The sequence below is a fragment of the Anser anser genome, assembly GCF_964211835.1.
Source record: "Anser anser genome assembly, chromosome: 3".
Taxonomy (NCBI): domain Eukaryota; kingdom Metazoa; phylum Chordata; class Aves; order Anseriformes; family Anatidae; genus Anser; species Anser anser.
Genome location: NC_139722.1, coordinates 36,688,398 through 36,710,438, shown reverse-complemented (window position 1 = coordinate 36,710,438; position 22,041 = coordinate 36,688,398).

Here is a 22,041-nt window from a genome sequence, read left to right as displayed (position 1 = left end):
CAATCCCTCTTTGCAGAATGAGTAAGGCTATGAGAGGAAGATGCTTTTCAGGCCATATTATAAACAAATGTCAGGTAAATACTGGATAACCCTAGAACATGAAACTGGTAATTAGCTCCTAAACTCTCTCTTTCAACAAAAGAGAAACTTGTCCAGAACAAGGTATGAAAATGTGTAAGTACCTTCTGCAAAGCAAAGAATGAGTGGGGAGAGAAGGAGTACAGGGAGCATGCCCACCTCTTCCCTGTGCACACCAGGAGAACAAAAGCTGTGCCAAGTTCGACTTTTCTCAAAGGTGCCTGAAGTCAAAGTTGGGTGGTAAATATGAGAAAACTCACATTTCAAATCCCATTTCCCGCATAAGGAAGTGTCTTCCATCTCCAGACCTGTTCATCTGGTATCTCTCACTAGGACTGAAGAGCAGGAAGGGCCTTTGCTTTCATTTCTGAGGTGGATCCCACCACAACAAAATGAGGCAATGTCCAAGTAAGAGTAACCTACCTATCAAAACACTTTACCGAGTTGTAGAGTTCCCCACTTTAGCTGGGCTGATTTTTTTTTCATGATAGCTTATTCGTCATGAGGAACCTGAGACAGTGTGAGACCCCTTTCCTTTATTCCCTCATCATTTACACGTTCACCTTCCTTGTTATTACACTGAGGACAGGGAATTCTCTTTGACCACCCTAGAAATGCAAGTGCGGGAAACGCACATATTTGCACACATGATCAGGGTATGAGAAGCAGTATAATAAGCACAATTTCCTTATCTCATGCCTTCCTCCATGCTCTGCAAAAGCCTTTCCTTCCAGCGCACATAGGAGGGTACGATGGAACCGGACACATCTGAAGAGAAACAGATGGCAGAATGAGGATGCTGCACACTCCTGCCCATGTAGCTGGTAGAACAGGGCTTAAGGGTATGATTCCCTTTGATTCCCTTCTTTGCACATCAAAGCTCAAGTTCAGTACACTGCACAGAAAACAGAAATTAAATTTAGCTTTGGATGTCAAAGAATTGCTTTTGTAATGAGCCAGATTAATTTCTGGCATGAACAGACACAATTGTCATTGATTTTGATGATTTATGGGAGTAATTTATCCTCAGTGTAACAGCACTGACTTTGCTGCAGTTACATCACAGCTTAATTTAGCCTGATATTTTTATCAAGGAAAGGAACAGAATTAAAAGACCACGTGTCTCAGTTCAGGCATTTGTTTCCTACTTTCACATTTTACATAGAATGCACTTCTTTAAGCTATATATCCCTCCAGCTGTCTGTTCTCCTATACTGTGATAGCATTCTCCTTTCTTTTTTCTTTGCCGACTGTTTGCATCAGAGCTTATTGAAAATATTGTCACCTGTGATGTGTTAGCTGTCTTACAAGATTATAGATGACTACTGCCTTGCACTGCTTCTCTTCTCCCTGTATCTCTTACATACTGACTAGGTTGTTTCCTGGACAGCAAACAACACCAGACAATCCATATAAAATGTTTTTTATTCATTCCTCAGCCCCACACTGCTCTTTTCCTTTTAATGACTTTATAGATAATGTCCTGAACAAGTGCAGGGTAAAGATCTTCATGTAAATTGTTGACAACTCTAAAACATATAGACTCCACACATGCTATACAATTAGTAATAAAATCTCTCTTCTCTTTTTTTTTTTTTTAAAAAAAAAACTTAATTCTTGGGCCATTTGTAAAATTATCATTACAGTGAAGAACAAACACAATGCTCAAAATGGATGCCATGTACAAGGACATAAGTATCTATTCCCTCTGTAAACCAGATTCTTGGAAACTGCACAGTTGCCAAATCCAACAGCTTGAACTATTTTATCCTGTCTGCTTAATTCATATTCTGGGCATATACTGGCATGAGTGTTTAACAAAAAACGATATTCTGTTTCATTGCAATCTCTCCCACCAGGGGTATGGGTACCCCTGGGAAACTCTGATTTCTCCCTGGTTGGGCACAGATTCATTGAAGAACCAAGCTATCAAAAGTACTTGCATGTAATATAGCTGGACTGCTATAGACCAACAAACAAGTGAAAGCCTCTTAAAGTCTCTCTGAAATCCTCCCTTCAAGCTTGCAGGAACAATTTTAAAAACTGTTAGGATGCAACTACGCATCAAGGTATCTGCAGAGAAGTCTGTGATGAGGTTGCCACAGACCTTGGACCATAGCACACAGCCCTTCAGGAGGCCAGGAGAAAAAGAAGGAGGCTCTGAGGCAATTGAAGGCATCCTCCTCGCATCAAAAATCAACCTGCAGCTCCACCAGCTCCTCACCAGCTCGTCTGTCCCCACACCTGAGCACATTGGCGCTGAAGGGAATTAGCTACAGCACGCAGAAGGAAGTTGTTGCTGTAGAAAACTACAGACAGCATTTAACGGGTAGGTTTACATATGTGTGTTCTGCTGTTTGTGTTCTCTGTGCATTCTCGATTCCTATCAGAGATGCCCTATCACAGTAATTAACTGAGGTTATTAGTTGATGATATGTTGATATTTTCATACACAAACGATCCCATTCAGTAGATGTAATGTGTTTTCTTCCTCCAAGCTGAGTGATGAGACCTTGCACAAAGAGGTTGAGGTCCCCTCCGACAGGAGGCCTTCGAGGTGCACGGCCTGATCCTTTGTGTCTGCTTGCTCGTTGCCTCTGCTCCTTCAGCTCCACAGCAGAGGATTTTCAGGCACTTCTAATTATATTTGCATGTAGCAACCTTCTGCTGAGCTACTGTTCAGAACAACAGCCATAACAAATAAACAAACAAACTCAGGGCTGCCAGTTCAGGCAGCCAGCGTGCTCACTCTGAGGATATCTGCCCTTCCCTAGCACCAAGATCACTGACTATCCGCAGTGGCCTTTCAATTCACAGTAGTCTTTGAACATTAGGCTAGCATGTCCTTGGCCCCGCAAAACCAAAAGTCCTCAGAGACTTTTTTTAACTTTTTATTTTATTTTTATTATTTTTAATTTTTTCTTCCATTTTCTTTATTGGGCTTTCCACAGCCCTGGAAAAATGTCTGCAATATCTTTCATAAACATCATCATTTATTAATGTACTGCAAGCCTGAAACAGCCCAGTTGTTTGGGTGCTTGGTAACGTCTGAGGTTAGCTCATGTATAAAGAGGAGCAACATTGGAAAGTGTTTCTCTTCAGAGAACCATGATGATGAAAAGTTGTTTAGAGCTCATCCAAAATTCTGTCTCACATCGGACCTTTAATATAGTTTATTTTGGATGAACTTACAGTATATTTTTTATTTTCCCTAATAACCACCAGTATATTTGTATGCATTATTTTAATGCAGAGATTTTTTTTGATGTTATGTGAGAGATGGAGAAACTGCACCTGGGAAATTTGGCTGGTGGATCTATGCGAATGTAACAATAGTGTGACAGCTTAACCAAGTGGGTATTAGTATTTAACTTGCTTTTCTTTGCATTTAGTAGTTTCAAATGCAATTTGAGTATTCATAAGATAACAAACCAGTGACTCATTAAAAAGACATATCATCTATAGAGTGAAACACTGCAGAAATAATCCAGCAAGTCTGCAGGTTGAACAGATCAAATACAGCAGAGGCCAGAAGAGAAGGACCCACAAAAAACATCACTTTTTTTTTTCTAAATGTGTGTGCATAAGGGAAGGGTTAGGATCATCATGTAATATTCAGGAGTTACACGGGAAATACATTTCCCGTAGCAACAGCTGGTTTAGACATTAGAGAAAGATTAAAGAGAACCTATTTCATCTATATTTTGTTTTAAATGAATGGTTATCTGCCAAAGCAGCAGGTCAAAACAGGCACTTCTGTGAAGACAAACATCTCTTCACAAAAATTATATTCTTTCTGTGGTTTTGGTTTTCTTATCTGATGATGGGCAATCATGTGCCATACTGCAAGTTTCTGTGTGATTACTAATTCACCATTTCAGTTCTACATGGTTAGCCAAAAAGGCCCTTAAGTAAGTAAAAAGCAATGCAAAAATGTTAATAAATTCAAGATGTTAAACTCTGATTTGTACCTAATTTTGTTAATAGTTGCAGTCCAAATTAAAATGTAGCATCAGACTTTCGGGATTTGTTGGCTTTAAAAAAATCCAATAAAAAACAAGTTTGTATTATAAAAATATTATAACCCAGTTTTGTTCTTAGCTCTAGCTCTGTTAAAAGAAAAGTAGAGGCAAGTAATAATCTCTATAAATGAGTCATTATCAGAGATTATTATTTTTAAATAGCATCCAAAAATTTGTCAGGCAAAAAAGAGGGAGGTTTGACTTCTCTCCTTGTACAAAGAGATTAGGCTCAAATCCTCAAAAGCTTAGATACTTAAGCCCTGCAAAGGGTCCAGACTCATCTCATCTTACCAAAGGATCCTAAGTTAGGAGTCAACACAAATTCCCTCTGAAAGTTCTTCTGAGGAAATGAGGAATACCAGACAATGGCCCAGCTTTCTTAAAGGCTAAATAAACTTCTGAAGGTGTCTGCCTCTTGCTATTAGGGTGCTCTGGGGGGGGGGGGGGGGTGGTCTTTTCAAAAGCAACTCAGGAAAACTAAATTTAAGCCCCTCACTGGAAGGTCAGTGGCTCACTAGGAGTTTGGTGCTTGTGTGAAGCAGGACGTCTGCTGTGTGGGATGCACTGGGTGTCACTGATAAACAAGGGGAGGGGCAGAGAGAAACTGGGAAAAAATTATGTCAAAGGACGATGTACTCATGAATTTTTATATAGGCATGTCCTGATGGTACTTGCAAAATTATTAACTGATTTATTTTACTTATGTTAAACAGATCACGTACTGCAGGCAGCATGGAAGAGGCATTTGTTTTCGAAGTAACTTAAATAAAGAGCAGATGGCGGCCTGGTGATTAGGGCCTGGATTTGTTCTCAGTTCCAGGTTTGCAGTCACAACCTATTTATTAGACTCTAAATCAGATTATATCATAGTTGAGCCAATATTCACAAAAATCTACATGGAAAAGCTTACATTTGATAGCTGAGAGTCAGGGTGTTGATTAATCTAATTTTCAATAGAAGGAACTTAAATATCCTGGCTACTTGGGCTCTGGCATATCTGATTTATATCTGTGGAAAAAGAAGTCAGTTATGGGGCCACATTGAAACAGATCAAAAACCTTGATTGCCCACCAGCAAAGGTTTCCACTGGGTTGTGGGAGACTCAGGTTTAGGTCCCCATTTCATATATTTCACAGCCTACCTCTCCACAAGAAGAGTCTGAAAGCACCAAACTCCCAGAGAAGGTAGCAGAAGGATATTTGGGAAATCTGTCTGTATTGCAGGATAGCAGAGTTTCCAGATCTCTACCTAAATCAGGAGGGGACAGTGCTTGAAACAGCAACATCCATATCTCAGGAGACTTCCCTAACCACTGAGTTCCTGGACTCTCATTCTGGCAAGTTTGCCACTTGGTCCTATGCAAGCACAAGGGGATTTGCAGGACAGAAGTGTTCCACAAAAGAGCAGCAAAGCCTGCTGTAGAGAAGTCACTGAGCACATGTACAAACATTACAGTGTATGGCAGGTCCTCATCTCAGACACCTTGCACGGGTTTTTTGTGGTTACAGCTTTTAAGCAAACTCTCTTCAGCTCTTTTGGTGCCCATCAGTACCTCTGTTGGTGGCCATGGCTGAAGCTGACATTTGCTCTCTTAGGAGACATATCTGAGTCACCCTTCTCTCTTACATTTTGTTTTGGTGATACAGGTCATAGACACTGACCTCTTCAGAGCACCTAAGGAATGGCACAACTTCAGTCAGGTACATCTCATCTGGCACTGCATGCCTCTTGCTGTTAGCATGCAATGTCCTCTCTCACTCACCCCACCATCTTACTAAAAGCTGAGCTCAAGACCAGCGGCAGGCCCAGCCTGAGGCACATGGGAAGCAAAAAAGAGAATTAAACTACTTTGGAAAGATCCTCTGTACAGCACATCCTGAAGAATAGGCCAGGACTTCCTGACTGGTTATTTTTCAGTGGCACAGGGGTATGTCATGTGTTCGCACCAGTCCAGGGAGGGCATTTATGTATTCCCACTAAAAGGGCTGAATTCCTCAGGCAGAGGAAGCTGCTCAGTCTGTCTGCCTGGCTTGCCAAACCTCTCCTCTCTGGGGAGAGTTTTGTTACAAAGAGGGTTTCCCCCTTCTTTCTCAGAGCACTTTCAGTCATTTAAATGTGAGCTCTCTCTTTGGATCTTATTATTGCTAGAAATGCGTACCTTTCTTGGAGCTAAAATGGCCATTGTTAAAAACAAAAACAAAACATCTGCATGTGTGGGAAAGTAGGAGCTAGCACAAATAGTCACGACTGCAAATGGACACCGCTTTTCTTTCCAAGTGAATATGACCCCAGATGGTAGGACATGACAAAATGCTGGCAGTCCTTAAAGTACTAAAATAAAGCCCCACTTCAAATATATTTGCCTCTAGAAATAGAAAAGTATCCTCTATATTTATGTTATATTAGTGGTTGGTTTTGGAAGTTTTGCCAGAAGACATCCAGAAAAAAAAAAGAAAAAAAAAAAGAAAAAAAAAAGTTTTGCATGAATCATCCATGTTATGGTCTTTATAAACCTACATCATTACCAAAGTATGTCCCAAATTGCTGCATGAATACCATACTTGAAACACTGGTGGGAAAAGGAGGGTATGAAGTTATGTCACAGTACAACTGGTACTAATATGATGGCAAAACAATATCATTCTGTTAGTCTATGAAATTTCTGTGGTGATACTCTAAGACATATGACTTTGATACAAAAACAGATGTAGTAATACTCTATTTTACATACGATGCAGTGCCTCCATCAATCTGTGGCAATGTAACCTCAAACCATAAGAGTAAAATAAGGCTGAACTTATAACTTTCTTAATACTTATTATACAGTGCAGCATTGCAAAGGCAATACTCACTATAGATCTGATTGAGGGAACCTCTTAAAAGAAGCCACCGACACAGAGATTCTTCCGACGGCATCTTAAAATGAAGAAGGCTAATATATTGAAAACAGTTGTCTTTCAACAGCTATCTCATGAAATGGGTTTTGCATGAGCTCTTAGTTGTAAAAAAGAGGTTTATGAGCACTTGCTAGTAGACTTATTAAATTGTCACCCACAAAAAGAAGATAAGCATATCCGTTCCTTCTGCTGCTTTGTCTGTTTGTTTTGGTTGTTTGTTATTAACCTTAAGAAAGTGAGGACAGTCAAGCACAGGTACGGGTAACCCAGTGAAGCTGTGCAGTCTCAGTGGAGTTTTCAAAACCTGTATGTATAAAGACCCGAACAATCTGGTCTGATCTCATAGCTGCCATTGTTTTGAGATGGAGGTGGACTTCCTGAGGCCCCTTTGCACCTGAATTATGCTATGATCCTAAGATTATTTATCTATACAATTTTATATCTGAGATAATCTACACTAGAGTCTCATAATTCAGCATTGTATTTCCACTGTAACAATAATTCAATCATGCAAAAGTGTTTGGATCACAGACCCTGAATCCCAAGGAGAGCTGTAACCTCCTTCACAGCTGCCAGAATAGCAACATGGTGGGACACAGGCAGTCAAGGGGATTTGTGGAAGAGGATAACTTCTTGGCTCAGGTGTAGGATGGGCAGCTACTGTTGGATATACTATTCACTAAAAAGGAAGAGCTAGTTGGGTATGTGATAATCAATGGCAATACTGGCTGCAGTGATCATGAAGTAGTGGACCTGGAGATCCAGAGGAGAGTAAAGAACGAGGTAGCAGAGTACAGGAGAGCAGACCTCAGATTATTCAGGGAACTGGTAGATAGCAACACCACAGCTCTGAAGGGTGAAGGAGCTCAGGGAAGCTCACAGGTCTTTAAAGAGGGGTTCATTACAATACTCAGGAAACCAAGCAGACTTATCAGGGTACTCATTTGGCTAAGCAGAAAAGCCATAACAGAGCTCCAGTGAAAAAAAAAAAAAAATACAACCTAAAGTGGAAGCAGGGCCAGACTATAAAGGAGGAATTTAGAAACATTGCCAGGAGATGCAGAGATGGTGTCACAAAAACTAAAGGTCAGCTGGAGCAAAGACATTCAAGGGATATCAAGGATTCCACAAAGAGCTTCTAAGAATAAATTAGCAGTAAAAGGCTGAACAAGGAAATGTGGGACTGTCAATAAAGGGGGCAGTGATTTAGAGATAGTAGACAGGCTGATATACTCAACACCTTTGCCTGTCTTTAGCAACAAGGTCTCCCAGGCCTCTACAGTAGACGAAAGAGTTCAAAGAGGAGAGAGTAGCTAATAGAAGTGAATGAAAACTGAGTCAGAGATTACAGGCAAAATCTTGACCCAGAGAAAAATTTGGCCTTGGGCATATGGAGGAGCAAAACCTGACTGCCAGCATGGATTCACCAGAGGTAAATTATGCCTGACAACCTGATATCCTTATCTGATAAATTGCTTGGCTTTCTAGATGAGTGCAGGGTAGTGGCTGCCATTTACCTTACTTTAACAAGGCTTTCAACTTTGCCTTCCACAACTTAAGTAGGAGTAACTTAAATTAACCCAAGTCAAGACATTAAGGTATGGACACATGGAAAAACAAATGAGTAAAAGTTCAGCTGGATAACTGTGCTCACAGGTTAGTGGGTAATGGGTTGTAGCCTACCTGCAGGCCAATGACAATGGAACACCACAGGGTTCTATACTTGAACCTTTCCTGTTTAACACCCCTGTTAGTGACCTGGAGGAGGTAACAGCACACCCTCAACAAGTTTGAAGTTCACACCAAACTGGGAGAACCAGTCAATATGCACTCCTGCCATCCAGAGGGAGCAGGACTGGCTGGAGTGATGGACCAATTTATGAAATTCACTGAAGAATTGCTAGACTCCCTGGAAGAGGATAGCTGTGCTCCACGCTGCAGCTGCAGAACTGCTGAATTTCAATGCTGGCTCCTTCCCTTCTCATCAGAGGAAATACCTCTGTATTGAGCCTTTCCACATGCATGCAATGAGAACCAATATCAGACCCCCACGCCCAACCTGTGTATCAACGTTACTGAAAACCTGCCATTGAGTTCTTACTGCACAACTTCATTACAATTTGCTCCTTATAAACTGTTTAGTCTTTCCATACACAAGTGGGTCTGATACAAAACTCATTAACTTTGCAGCAAATCTTTCAGAAGAATGTAACAGACTTTAGATGAAGACCTCTGCAAGTTATTCTTCCCCTTTGTGTCAATATATTAATAACTGTTTCATGGCTTGCCCTATTTATACCCTTGCATTCGTTGGTGGCAATGGCTTTTGTTGTTTTTTTCTTTTGTTTTGTTTGTTTTAACTTTGATCATTTTATATGAATGTCTATAATCAACTCAGATCTTTCAGCCTTGACCCTATTTTCATTGCCCTTCATAACTTTGTAGCTGATCCTGCTTTGATAAGGAAGTTTAACTCCTGAAGTCCCTTCATACCTGCATCTTCGTATACTCCTGTGAACTGCTCTTCTCTGGTAGGATTGGGGATGAGAAATTTCATTTTCAGGCTGTTTTAAGGAAGAAATCAAATGCAGCTGCTGCACTAACTGGCCTCCTTTTCTCCCACCTTCATCTTTCTCCACACTCTGCTAAGTCCATTAGGCTTCTTCATGAAATTTTCAGCTGATGAACTATTTATGGAAGCTTTCATGACATAATTGTAGCAAATACCTTGAAAGCAAACAAACAGGCAAACAGACAAAGAGTTTGGCTCTACTACTAAGGGCTAGACCATGTCTTTGTTCCAAGACCCAAGACCCATGCCCGGAGGGGTACTCAACTGTGCTGTGCTCAGCAGTAGAAAAAAAAAAAAAAAAAAAAAAAAAAGGAGTTATCCTCTTAAAAGATTCACATTCAGCATGCTGCTACTGTGGGAGAAAGACGAAGAAAGGGGGAATGGAAACAGAAGCACATGAAAATTGTTACTGTCCTATGCCAGCATCCACTGATGTTGTACATGTACACATACCCTTAGATTCCCAGCCAATTCCTTTTACAATTTTTGTTTTTCGCATGCTTTGAGGAGGTTGGGGGGGAGGTGAGGGGGGAGCATCACATGAGGATGAATTAAATTTATCTTGTTCCTGAGCCAAGGTATTGTACTAGGAATTTCAGTCTTCAGTGATCTAGCCAAAGAGAGCCTAGCAGCTTTCTTACGCATCCTTAGTCACACACACTCTTCATACCAGGAGCTAAAAATATTAAACTCACCGGCACAGCAAACTGACAGAACAGCTAAACATTTGGTCTGCTAAAGTCATTAACATGGGGAAAAGTTACCCTACAGATATTGTCAGTATATTTGAGCACCTCTAGCAGAGTCTAGAGAAGGAAATTTAACACTAGAAAGATGCAAAAAATATTTTGATTTTCTCAAGTATAAAAGTTGCTTTACTAACCAAAATAAGGAGCAAGGAGAAGAGTGGAGAAATTTGACAAGACTCACAAAAAATCTCTGAGACGTAAATAACCTTGTGGTAGGAATCTCACAGTTAGGAACTCACAGGAAATACCCATGGCCAGATTTCCAAGGGTACTAAGATGTCTGTGAGCCAGGCCTGAGGCTCTATGGAAAAAAAAAAATGGATAGGGACCAAAAGGACTTAAGGAGGAGACCCATGACCTGACTTATCATGTTAGATGTCCATGCTAAAAGTATCAAACCACAAAAGAATTGGACAGCATTTTCCAGTTCTGGTAAATATATATTTATCTGTTTCTTTGATACCAGAATACATTGGGCATTTCAAGTCACGTCCTGTGTATCTCCAGAAATGCCTCAGGCATGGCAATGCCAAGCAACTCTTCAGGTTGAGGCAATGCAAGGCAGCTTCACAAACCAATATTCCTCCTGCCCGCCTCGTGTCTGGCAGCAGACCTCATCTGGCAGCAGTCCCAGAGCTCACCAACACATAAGGGGGAGGAGGGAGGCTATGTTTTTAATCTTGATTTGGAGCTGGGAGATAATCTGGATCTAACATCTAAACCACATCTCAATCCTTCACAAGCATGCAGATTACAGAGCCAGAGGGTATGCTACCAATGCAGAGATGAGAAGGGAGATGGCAGGAGGTGCTACCACTCCTGTCAGTTGCAGCTGTTTGACTTTTCATCCTGAGTGTAGGAGAGACATTTCCTGACATCTTGGATAAAGTGCCCAAGACAGGGGCAGAATATAAACATTGTATCATCTCTTCAGAGATTCTCACTGTATCCTCACCCCAGCCAGCACCACAAATGGTCTTGGAACACAGAGGAGATTCCAAATTCTCCTGGAGTGGGAGTTCCAGACAAAGTCAGCATACCTAGCTTAGACTGTATGAATCCCAGCAGTTGAAGAGATTTGCCTAAATCCACTTGGCAAATCCAGCCTGAGGAATGACTCTGACCCCAAAACCTTTTCACAATGCTGTTATTTTCACCTAACATAATGAGGAAACCACTGAAGATAAAAAAAAAAAAAATCATCTCTTGAAAGAGGTTTTAGACTTCTCAGGAAAGTATGTGAGTAAAACCTGTTTTTGCTTCAAATGAGGACAAAATTCCAATCTCGGGATTATTTTAAAAAGCAAAGCTGATATTGGTTAAACTGCAGGTCAGGCAGATGTTCTATCCAAGGAGCCAAATCATTGCTATTATAGTTGTGTTTTATTGCAGAGCCTCAGAACCACAGTCACGGGCCAGGACCCCACTGTAACGGATGACATACAAAAACAGAGCTAATGTCCTTCCTGAGAGAAACCCACTGGCTTCAGTGTGATTATTCACACCACAAAGAGGCAGCTAATTTGCCCTAATGAATAAACCACCTATATATTTTTACACAAACACACCTGCACACACACCAAACAGGAAAAAAAAAAAAAAAAAAAAAAAGGTCCACCATGAAAACGAGCATATACATCTGAATAAACAGCAATTTGTCTTTCTTTCTTGGAAACAAAGAGATCCATCTTTTTCTTTTTCTTTGGCATTTTTTTTTTTTGTGTTGGTAATTTCCAAAGAGGCAGAACGGTTCCATACTTAGAATAGCAAATTTAAGCAGCATAAAAGTTGATTATAAAATTATTTTAATTCAGTGTTGCCATTTCTTACTTGCAAATATGATCGAATAGTAAATAAAAACCTGCTAGTAAGTCCTAAAATATGACTGTGATTATCAGAGCAAAGTATTTTAATCTGTAGGCAAGTTCTATTAACCATACACACTAACTTATTTTGCTCATGGCCATGATCAGTCTTTACCAAGAAGCTAGCCAAAACATGCCACAAAATTAGAGATGTCCTAGAAGTTGCATGAGAAAACTACTTTCTTGCCTTCTTTCAGTCTTAAATAAATAGCAGGGTACTGTGTGTGCTGAAAGGAAATCGTTTATGTTGGACTAAAGCAGAGAAGGAAAAAAATATGCAAAGGCCAGAATAAAAGTAGGCTGGATGCCTGGAAATAAATATGAATATATTAGAAAAAATATTTCAAACTAAGGATGTGAAAAATGGAAAGCCCAAACCAAAACTAGGAAAGGAACTTAATATAATTTGGTTTTATGGCTAAGAAGTGCCATAATATCAGTCCAAAGAAGGGCAAGACTGCTTCTGAGATCTCGAAAAACAGGATACATTTCTACTCCTTAGCTGCTCTGGTGTGAGCCTTGAACAACTCATTTGGTTTCTGCAGATTTGCTCTAGAATTTAGCAAAAATATTTTGCCTTAAATTCCTGCAGATGTGGGGTGATCATGATGTATATCCTTGCGGATGTGCAGAGACTACCTGCCAATTGACTTGCAGGATCACAGGTTTTATCTGACTGAAATGATGAAAGCAGAATCTGGGCCTACAAAATTGTGTATTCACCATCACCGTGTCTTTCATTGGCACCAGTATAAGTGTTTCCCACTTTAGCTGGAGGAATATTCTTGATCTGCCTGGGCATGCCAGAAAAACACCACTACCCTCTGAGGCAAAGACAAAGTGAGATGACAGCATACACCAGAGGACAATTGATAAAAAACTCTCCTTATTTGCTTCCTACCGCAGAATCTGGGAAGATGTTTTCTTCTAGTGCTTTCTACAGCTTTACCATTGCAAAAACGGAGAAACAGCAGGCTAAAGCTACTAGTTGTTACATGGCCAGCTGGTGATAGAAGGCTGAAAATTGCCATGAAAACATGACTGAAATGAGGATTTTTTGACATTCTGCTTCTGTTTTGAAGCTAATATTATAAGCTTTTTTTTGTTGTTTTTGCTGTTTCATGATGAGCAATCTCTCTTTTGTGACCGCAAAATAAAGAACTAGGTCATCAGGTTTATAAAAATGCACCAGAGAAATAGGGGTCTCTTTAATATAATGGAGTCTGAAAATGTTAGCAACAGAAAGACCAAGAGGCTTTATTGAGAAATTATCTGTAAAGGCAAAGATAGAGTGACTGCAGAAAAAAGATCAAAGGAAAGAGCAAGGACAAGGAACACAGGAAGGCCCAGGGAACAGAAAATGTACTGAACTGTAAATACTGAATTGAGGGAACGAAAATTATCTACAAATGGAAAAGGTAAGAGTGGCGAGAGATGGCACAAAATATTATAAGTAACATATTTTCAAAAGATGATATTTAAAAATGTCATATAAAAAGGATTTTGAGAAAAAAAAAAGAATAAAGAAACAAACAAACAAAAAAAAGCCTTTAAAAAAATGAATGAGCAGGAAAACCCATCAAATTAAACCAGACAGAGATAGAGAAATAGGCACATCTGAAGCAATGAATGGTGAGATAGGTTAACAGAGAGAGGGAAAATAGGATTTTAGACAAATACTGGAGGAGTTGTACTGTATATAGGGCAAATTACATGACAGGCAAAGGAGCAATTAGTAGAAAAGACTGTCATTTAATCCTAGGAGCTGGTTAGGACCCAACCGGATGAGAAATGTGGTTTAAGTGGTTTTTCTAAGATCAGCATCCCAGAAGCCCAGCTAAAGAACATAAACAGAAAGATGGTGTCAATCACACTTGTTGGAAGCAAAATGGCACAGAAATGGTTTAACTTCATCCCAGAGGGTTAAATGTTGGTTCCAACTTTGTTTTCAGTTTTCAGCCTGCATTTAAGAAAACCCCTCTGTTCCATTTGTTGCCCAGAGCCTCTGACATTCCACTTCTTAACTTTCTTCCTTTTTTCATAACTAAAAAAATCACTGATCAAACCCAATTCAACAAATGTCAAAGGCATTCAGTCAAAGCCAGTATGTGGTCTCAAAACACCTCACTTCTTGGCAATGACAAAGAGCAAGATGACTGGGTCTAAGACAAGATGATCTTATTATTTTTAAAGAAAGGTATTCATATTTAGTCATACATTCCATCTAAGACATACTATTCAAAGGTTGTTTGTAATTCTAGCAGTCTTGCGCTTCATTAATTCCCATGGGACCCTTGGGGTTTAACTGTCATGTTTAGTCACTGGAAAACTCTCTTCCACACAGACATCTGTTGGCCTGTGTAACTAAACACAGGCATAACCTCTTACTTTTGGGGGAGATTGCACCAGCGCTTCAGGCTACAGAGCATGTCAGAATCCTCCAGGCTCATGTTGGTAAGGATCACCAAAGGCAGAGGGCAGGAATGCCTTGATGCCAGCTACGGCCCTGTAAACTCCAACTATTCATCATAAAGGCAATTAAAATTATTGAGTTATAAATTAAAAATAAACAGGAAGAGCTTATCAGAAATCATAATCATAAGTGTGCATGTAAGTGCACATATATGCACTCAGTTTTATGTACGCCTAGATGTCTTTCATAGATACACTGCAGCATCAATCAGCACAGCTGTATCACCACATAGGATTAGCAATTCTATAGTGCTCAGAGCTGTTTATAACCAGTTGTAATCTCCAGGATCAAGAAATTTAGAGGTACACCTCAGAGGTGGGGCTGGTATAATATAGCTGCATACTGCACTTTCTGCTGATTTAGGAGCGTGTGCAAGTCTACGGCAACAAAAACTTTAATGGGACACAGGTAAACTCACAAAGTGATCTTTCCTCCCATCGCTCAAGAAAACACTTGGCTAAAGTAAGGCCAACAGAAGAAAAAGAAGACAGAAACCCTCTGAAGTTATGTTGGATCAGGAATGGTCAAGAACTTTTGGGTGCCCCATATACTGCGATCTGACCCTAACTGCTTCATTACAGAGGTTTGGCCAATACTGTCCACTGTTGTGACTTCTTTGGTTTGCAAGAAAATTATCTGTACACCCTTTATATATATCAATCTTTACACTTCCAGGCAAAATTCAAAAGCCCAACATAATCTACTTCCATGTGCTGTTTTCCATATGTGCAGGATCTTCATCCTGGTTAGATGAGACCTGCTGAGTGCACATCTGAGCTTTGCTTGCAGTGAGCCCCAAGAGCCCAGAGCACCCCTGTTCGCTGCACACTGGCATGCAGCAACATCCTGGATCTCGACACGTCCAGGAAGGCAGGTGGGCTGGAGTCTTCTCCCAAAGCCGAAAGAATGAGGAGGACTGGTCCTGCTGGCAGACTCCTATCTACATCTCAAATAATGTAAAGAAGTGATTTTGAGATGTTGCATCTCATAATTAACAAGATTTCCAGTACAACTAAAACTGAGCCACTTTTTTTTTTTCTTTTCATTGCCTTTTCTTATTTCCAGATTTCTACCTGCAGTTACCAGTTTGGGGATTATATATAGTGACTGCTGTGCACAAACAGCACCACAAAGTCTGTTTGAATGTGCATTTGTTTCTGTAGGCGCACAGAGCTATTTTTGTTCACATCACTGATAAATACAATTTTCACAATGCTTTCCAGTGTTTTGTTTTTGTTTGCACTATTTGTTTCCGAATTACTGAATCTTATTTATCTGTACCGCCTTAATAACAACACTCTACTGAAGCTGATGTAGGAAGAGACTGGCACAAGTACTACTCTTACCACAGAACTTTATTGAACTTTCTGCACCAACTGTGATTTTTGGCAACCCGTGCCAGCCTTTTCCAGCCTTGGTTGATGAAGTCATACCCACAATATCAACAAAGAGAGATTCAACTTCTGCTCACTCACATTAGGTGGGCTCTTCAATGTGCTCCTAAAAGAAGGTGACGCCTCCAGATACCCCATGAGAAACAGCTTCGGTTTATTTCTGCTGTCATTGCTAGCATCTGCATGCCACATATTCTCTGAAAAGAACACAAAGCAGTGCTTGGAAACTTAGGATCACAAGAGTAGATATGTTTTGCATGTCTCTAGTTCACTGAACACCACATGACTAATGCTGATGGCTGGTCTTCCTGGGTGATTATGGGAAGCAGAGCTTTTGTCATCTCCATCTGCTTTCCTAGAAAAGCCAGGGAGATAGTTGGGATTTCTGTGTTGTAACTTTATGTCTTAAGACTTGTAGTGCTTCAGTAAGTTCAGTAGGACAGTTGACAGTCAGTGACTGTGACAGTCATTGAAATGTAGCAAATTAATAACGATGATGATAATAATAATAGTAATAATAATAATAAATCACAAAGTGTTCTTCCCAGTATTAGTTTTACATTGTATGTACAGTATGCATGTATGCAAATCTGTCTGCTCATGCACCCCCCCAACCCATTCTTGCCCAGTCCATTAGCTTTTGAAGTTGCTGGATCATCTCAGTTAAATTTGACAAAAGCTGAAGCTCTCAGTGGCTCTCCTTACTGTGTTTCCACAACACATAAGCTAAATTCTTGTCCCCTGATCAATTACAGAGTAACCTGCATCCGCTCTTACTACAGAGCATAGTCCTCAAGTCCACTTCCCCAGCTCCACATCTTGATTTCTCCCACTCTCTTTGCCCTGGACTGGAGGTAGGGTGGACATATCACTTTTAAGTACAGGTGGACACCTCGTTCTTCAGTTCCTGCCAGTTTCCCTGGATGTGGGTGGAGAGACACAGTTGGTGTCCTCAAGTAGAGAAAGGTTGCTGCAGGTGATGACAATTCAGGCACACCAGGGCACTTCACTCTGCTAGCTCCAAGCTATTTGTTTCAGAGTTTGTTGCTTCTGCCAAGTTCTTCTTACTTTCACTGATGGCCTCTGTCACCATAAAATATTCATGTGCATTCATCTCCCATTTCCCCAAGGAAACACAGAAAAAAAAAAAGTGAGTCCTCTCTTAATTTTTTTTTTTGTTTGTTTGTTTTGTAATGCTGCTGAAACTTTCACAGATCACAGCAGATCAGATTTACGCTGTCACAGGTATAAGCTTTCAGTGGTATTCAAAAAGAAAAATGTTCACTCTTCCATCAAAAAAATGCATTTTTATCAAGTATGAAACATTTGGGAGTCGTGTAAATTTTGTCAGGTTACAATGGAAGATAATAAAAATTAATAGTACCAAATCTTCCTGTCTTTTTATGTCAACAAAATTTATTTTATTACAATGAAATTTTGCATTTCAGCAGTTTTTCCATTATTTCATTTTAACTTCTAGATTATATTTTTAGTATTATATTCCTATACATATTTCATTTTTATATTGCAGTTTTGATGTTATCCAAGTGAAATATTGCAATGGCTCTAAATGCATTTTTTTTCTGGAACAGCAGGCCCATAACTCACTTATATTCTCTTTATAAACTACATTCTGTAGATCTCAGCAAATAATAGAGTTTGTAGGCTGGTAGTGAACCAAAAAAAAAAGTTAAAAGAGAAATTTAGTTCAAACCACATCAAAACAGAAACTAACATTACAAGAATAAATGAAAAATGGGCTAGGTTATTAGCAAAAATGAGGTTTTCCTTTTCTTTTAAAGATGTTAATGTCTCTGCCCTGATATGTCTTATTAGTCATTGATTTTCCACGCTCAGCACAGCATCATAAATGGTTTTTGTCCATTTCAAGCCTCCTTTTTTGTGAACACAATGGGAAAAGATCTTCATGACTCAGACTTTCTTCTCCAGAAGAGGATTTGTCCTGTGCCTTCCTTGCTAAGGAAGGCCTGTGATCTCTAGAGATACCCAAGCATGGGCTAGTCCCACTCATGCTCTTGTTTCCTATTTTTCCTAATGTTTAAAATGATCTGGAAGCACTGAGGAGCACTCATTTCATGTGAGCTTCTGTCTAGATGACACCTTCATTGCTGTCACCGTCCTCGGCCAGAAGAGTCACATAAGTTTAACCTGAAATTTGACAAATCTTGGTGAGTGGGGAGCTAAGGAGTAGTTGCAAGCAATCAGATCCTCTGAAAAAGGAGGTTTAGGAGCTTTCCACCTCCTAAAGTGACTTACCCATCACCAGAAATCCTTTTGGTCTCTGTAGTGACCACAGTGGCAGCTTGCTCACATTACTAACATTGCTCTGCCTAACTGAAGAGTGAAAGAATTATGGGACTTGCCTGAGAAGGAAGTTCTCGAGGCAAAAAGAAAAAGAAAAAGAAAAAATTATAATGTAAAAGGTTCACCCTAACAGGAAGATGGTTCCAATAAAATAAAAACAAGCAATTCCCTGGGTAGTCATGTTCACAGACCCAAATGTCGTACGTTGTCTTGTCTTGGAACTGAATTCTCCTGTGTCCCCCAGATTTTAAATGCCTCATTAAAACACTGTCTTGTTTGGGGTAGTTGTAATGCTTCTTTCTTGTGCAGGCCTCTGGTGTCTAATAAAAAGAGATTGGCAGGACCTTTGGAGGGGTCTTGCTCTTTCCTCCACATAGCCGCTTATCTTTGGGAAGATCACAAGAGTCTTTCAGTTTCCACTAAGTTTTGTGAAACTAGCCAGGGAACAGCAGTAGATGCCAGAATTCCTAAGGCTGTTCTTTCCCATGTTTTTGTTGTTGCTTAGGCTGCAACACAGTATCAAGAAGCAAGAAAGACCTTGAACAATGTCTGTCTGATTCAGGCAGTGCTCCTCTTGGTCGATTTAAAGTCTAACCCTCTTCGGTATGATTGTCCCCATTTCTGGCTTTTCTTGTTCAAACTTTCTGTAGTATAAAAGAGACTATCTTTCTTCCATTGACCTGCTGGCTGAGCTCCTCATAATTATGAAGACAGGATTTCACATTTACCATTTTTTTATCTGAGACTTTTTCTAAAACTAGGTGGAATTTGGTCCTTACTGAGATGTTGAACTCATGGGTTATACCCTGTCTTCTGCAAGATATTCAGAATCAATTTAAATTATCTAGAAAGCTCTCCTTTCTCCTGAGACCTGCACATTGTTCTGAAAAGTATCTGCTTTGAATGGTGCTTAAAGTGAAAAAAAAAAATCTCATTATGGTCCTCTAGCAACCAGCTTCTGTTTCCACCAAAATTATTGTAACTTTTAATTGCTTATTTAACAATTTCCAGCAGGATGCAAGGTACTTCAAAATATGTATAAGAAAAAAACAGATTACTGCCTGCTGAAGCTTATAAATCTGATGTGGTAATAAGGCTGACAATAGAATAAAGTAAGTCAGTGGGAAGGAAAAATCAATTATTAACTGTAAGGCTGCACTACTGTTGATTTATTGCACAGAGTAAAGGAGTAGAGAATCAAGAATTTCTAAACATCTAGGAAATATAATGACTTGGTTTTTTGTTTTGTTTTGTTTTGTTTTTTAAGCATCATCATAGAAGCTCAGAGCTTTTAAAGATGAATTTAAATAAAAAGAATGCAGAGCTCTTGTCACCAGCTCAGTATTCTACTTTAGCAGTGACTTCAATGGTAGCTCGATCACACTAACTTACTTTTTTGCCAGAATGGCAACAGGCATGGAATAAAGTCTGAGTCAATGATTACTCTGGAAATATTGGCATCAAAAATGTTTTATTTCTCAAGCATTTTGACATTTTGAAATTTATTGACAGCACTGCATTTATAGAATACAAATTAACTAGTGAGGTGTTTTTTTTTTTTTTTACCGATGAATTTTTCTAAAGATATAATTTTCAAATGGAGCTGTTGTTTTGGTTTGGTACATTGTGGACAGAACAAAATAAGTGCGCCCTTTTGAAGAAAAACTGTCATTTTAATAGATGTTAATATTATTCTACAAACAAAAGAAGTGTTTGACTGCAGAAATTACTTTAGGCTGGTCAAACCCCAAGCCTGGCTTGGGAAAACAGATGTAGGAAGCTCTTTATTTTCATTTATTTCTCTAAGTGAAAACTGTACCATTGATTCCACAAGATTTAAAACTTGCTGTGGTGTGAGCCACAAGATTTTATATGGCTAGTGTTATTTCAGTCTGAGACATCACCAAAAATAACTAGTATAATCTCATTAGTTTTAAAGAACTTTTAGTTTTATACTTACTTTTGCAGAAATGCAGAATACATTTTATTTTTTTATGGACGTGTAATATCAGTTAAAGGTTAAAGACAGTACTAAAAATTAAATATCCTTTAAAACTATATGCCTCATTCCTGTAAAGAACTCGATGAATCCATGCAGCAAGCCAGTTTAGATTTCTCCAAAGAATGGCATTCTAATTGTGATTATTCATATAGCAGTAGCATCTAAATATACTTCGATGATTTTCAAACCTCAGGGCTTTAAGCAGTGTTCAAGATTTAACAAAAGACAGACACTGCTCCAAAACACTCAACAAAAGACACTGAGGGAGGAGTGACCACACAAGGTGTGCATGGTCCACGCAAATATATTGTCCGTATGGTAATTACATAATAGTAAGGATGAAATCCAGCAGAATTTCTCCCCAGTTTCAGACAAAGAATTAAATGGAATTTAAAGGAATTTGAAGACCATGACGCTTCATACATCCAAGTCATCAGTGAGGTTCCTATTGACTGAGTGACGAAAGCCTTGTATTTCAACCTGATACGGCATGTGCCTACTCCCAGCACTTGTTCACTGAGTCTTTTTTGCAGTTTTCTACTATGGGATTATTGAAGAACTTTTATCAATATTCAGTCATTCTTTCTATACAGTCAAGTTTTCTGCATTTGGAATTACTGAACGTTTTAAGTACACTGGACTAAATCTTTTAAGTATGTTTATCAGTCTTTAATAAATACTGAATTCCTGTAAATTCACCTACTCCTTCATTTATTACACACTTTAACATATGTAAAATTGTGTTTTGATATCCTAAAATATTTTCTACATTCTGATGTCTATGAGACATATTCTGATCACAGTGACACACATTTTTTTTTTCAGTACTCCATTGTCTGTGAATAAAATATAGCAAAATCTAAACACAATTTAAAAATCTTTTGGCAGATTCCAGATTCAGAAAGATGGAGAATCCAGCAGAGGGAAAAGCCTGTTGTAACCAGAAGTACTTTAAATTTGAACTGATTAAGTTACTTGTCTGAAATAATATGATTACATGTATAATTATTTTGTTTCACAGTGAACAGCTTATGGACTAGGGGACTAACTCATTATTAAATTGTTTTTTACCCATAAATATTCATAGAATAATCAGAATCATCTGCAGATTCAGGATGTTCACCAGATGTTCACTCTGACCACTTTGTTGTTGTTATTTGTGCTGTGTGATTGGCCACTCAAACCATATGGCATTGCTTCTAATTGCTGAATCAGTGACAAAGGTTTAAATCTGGATACTGATGAAAAAGTAAAGTTCACTTCCATTATGAATCTTCAAATGAAAAAATCATGTCCAAAAATCTTTCCTTTTTCATGAATTGTGAATATTTTCACCCATTCCATGTGGACATCCAAATAATGATGAATAACATAGCACATAAAATTAATCCTAGGGTACTGCTTTTTCCTCACAGTTTGTACAAATCATTCTTTTCTCATTTGATGAGCTCTAACTTTTCCCTGGGATCTAAATTTTAATGACAGCTACATTGTTTTGGAATTTATTATCATCATCATAATAATTATTAACCTTTGAACTTGTTATTTCTTCAATGAATTTAATGTATTGATTCAATCAACATATTTACTTTTCAAAACGGGCTTTCAAATAAATATTTCTGGGCAAGGCAGACATATTGGCTCTTTTCTTCAAGAAAATAAAT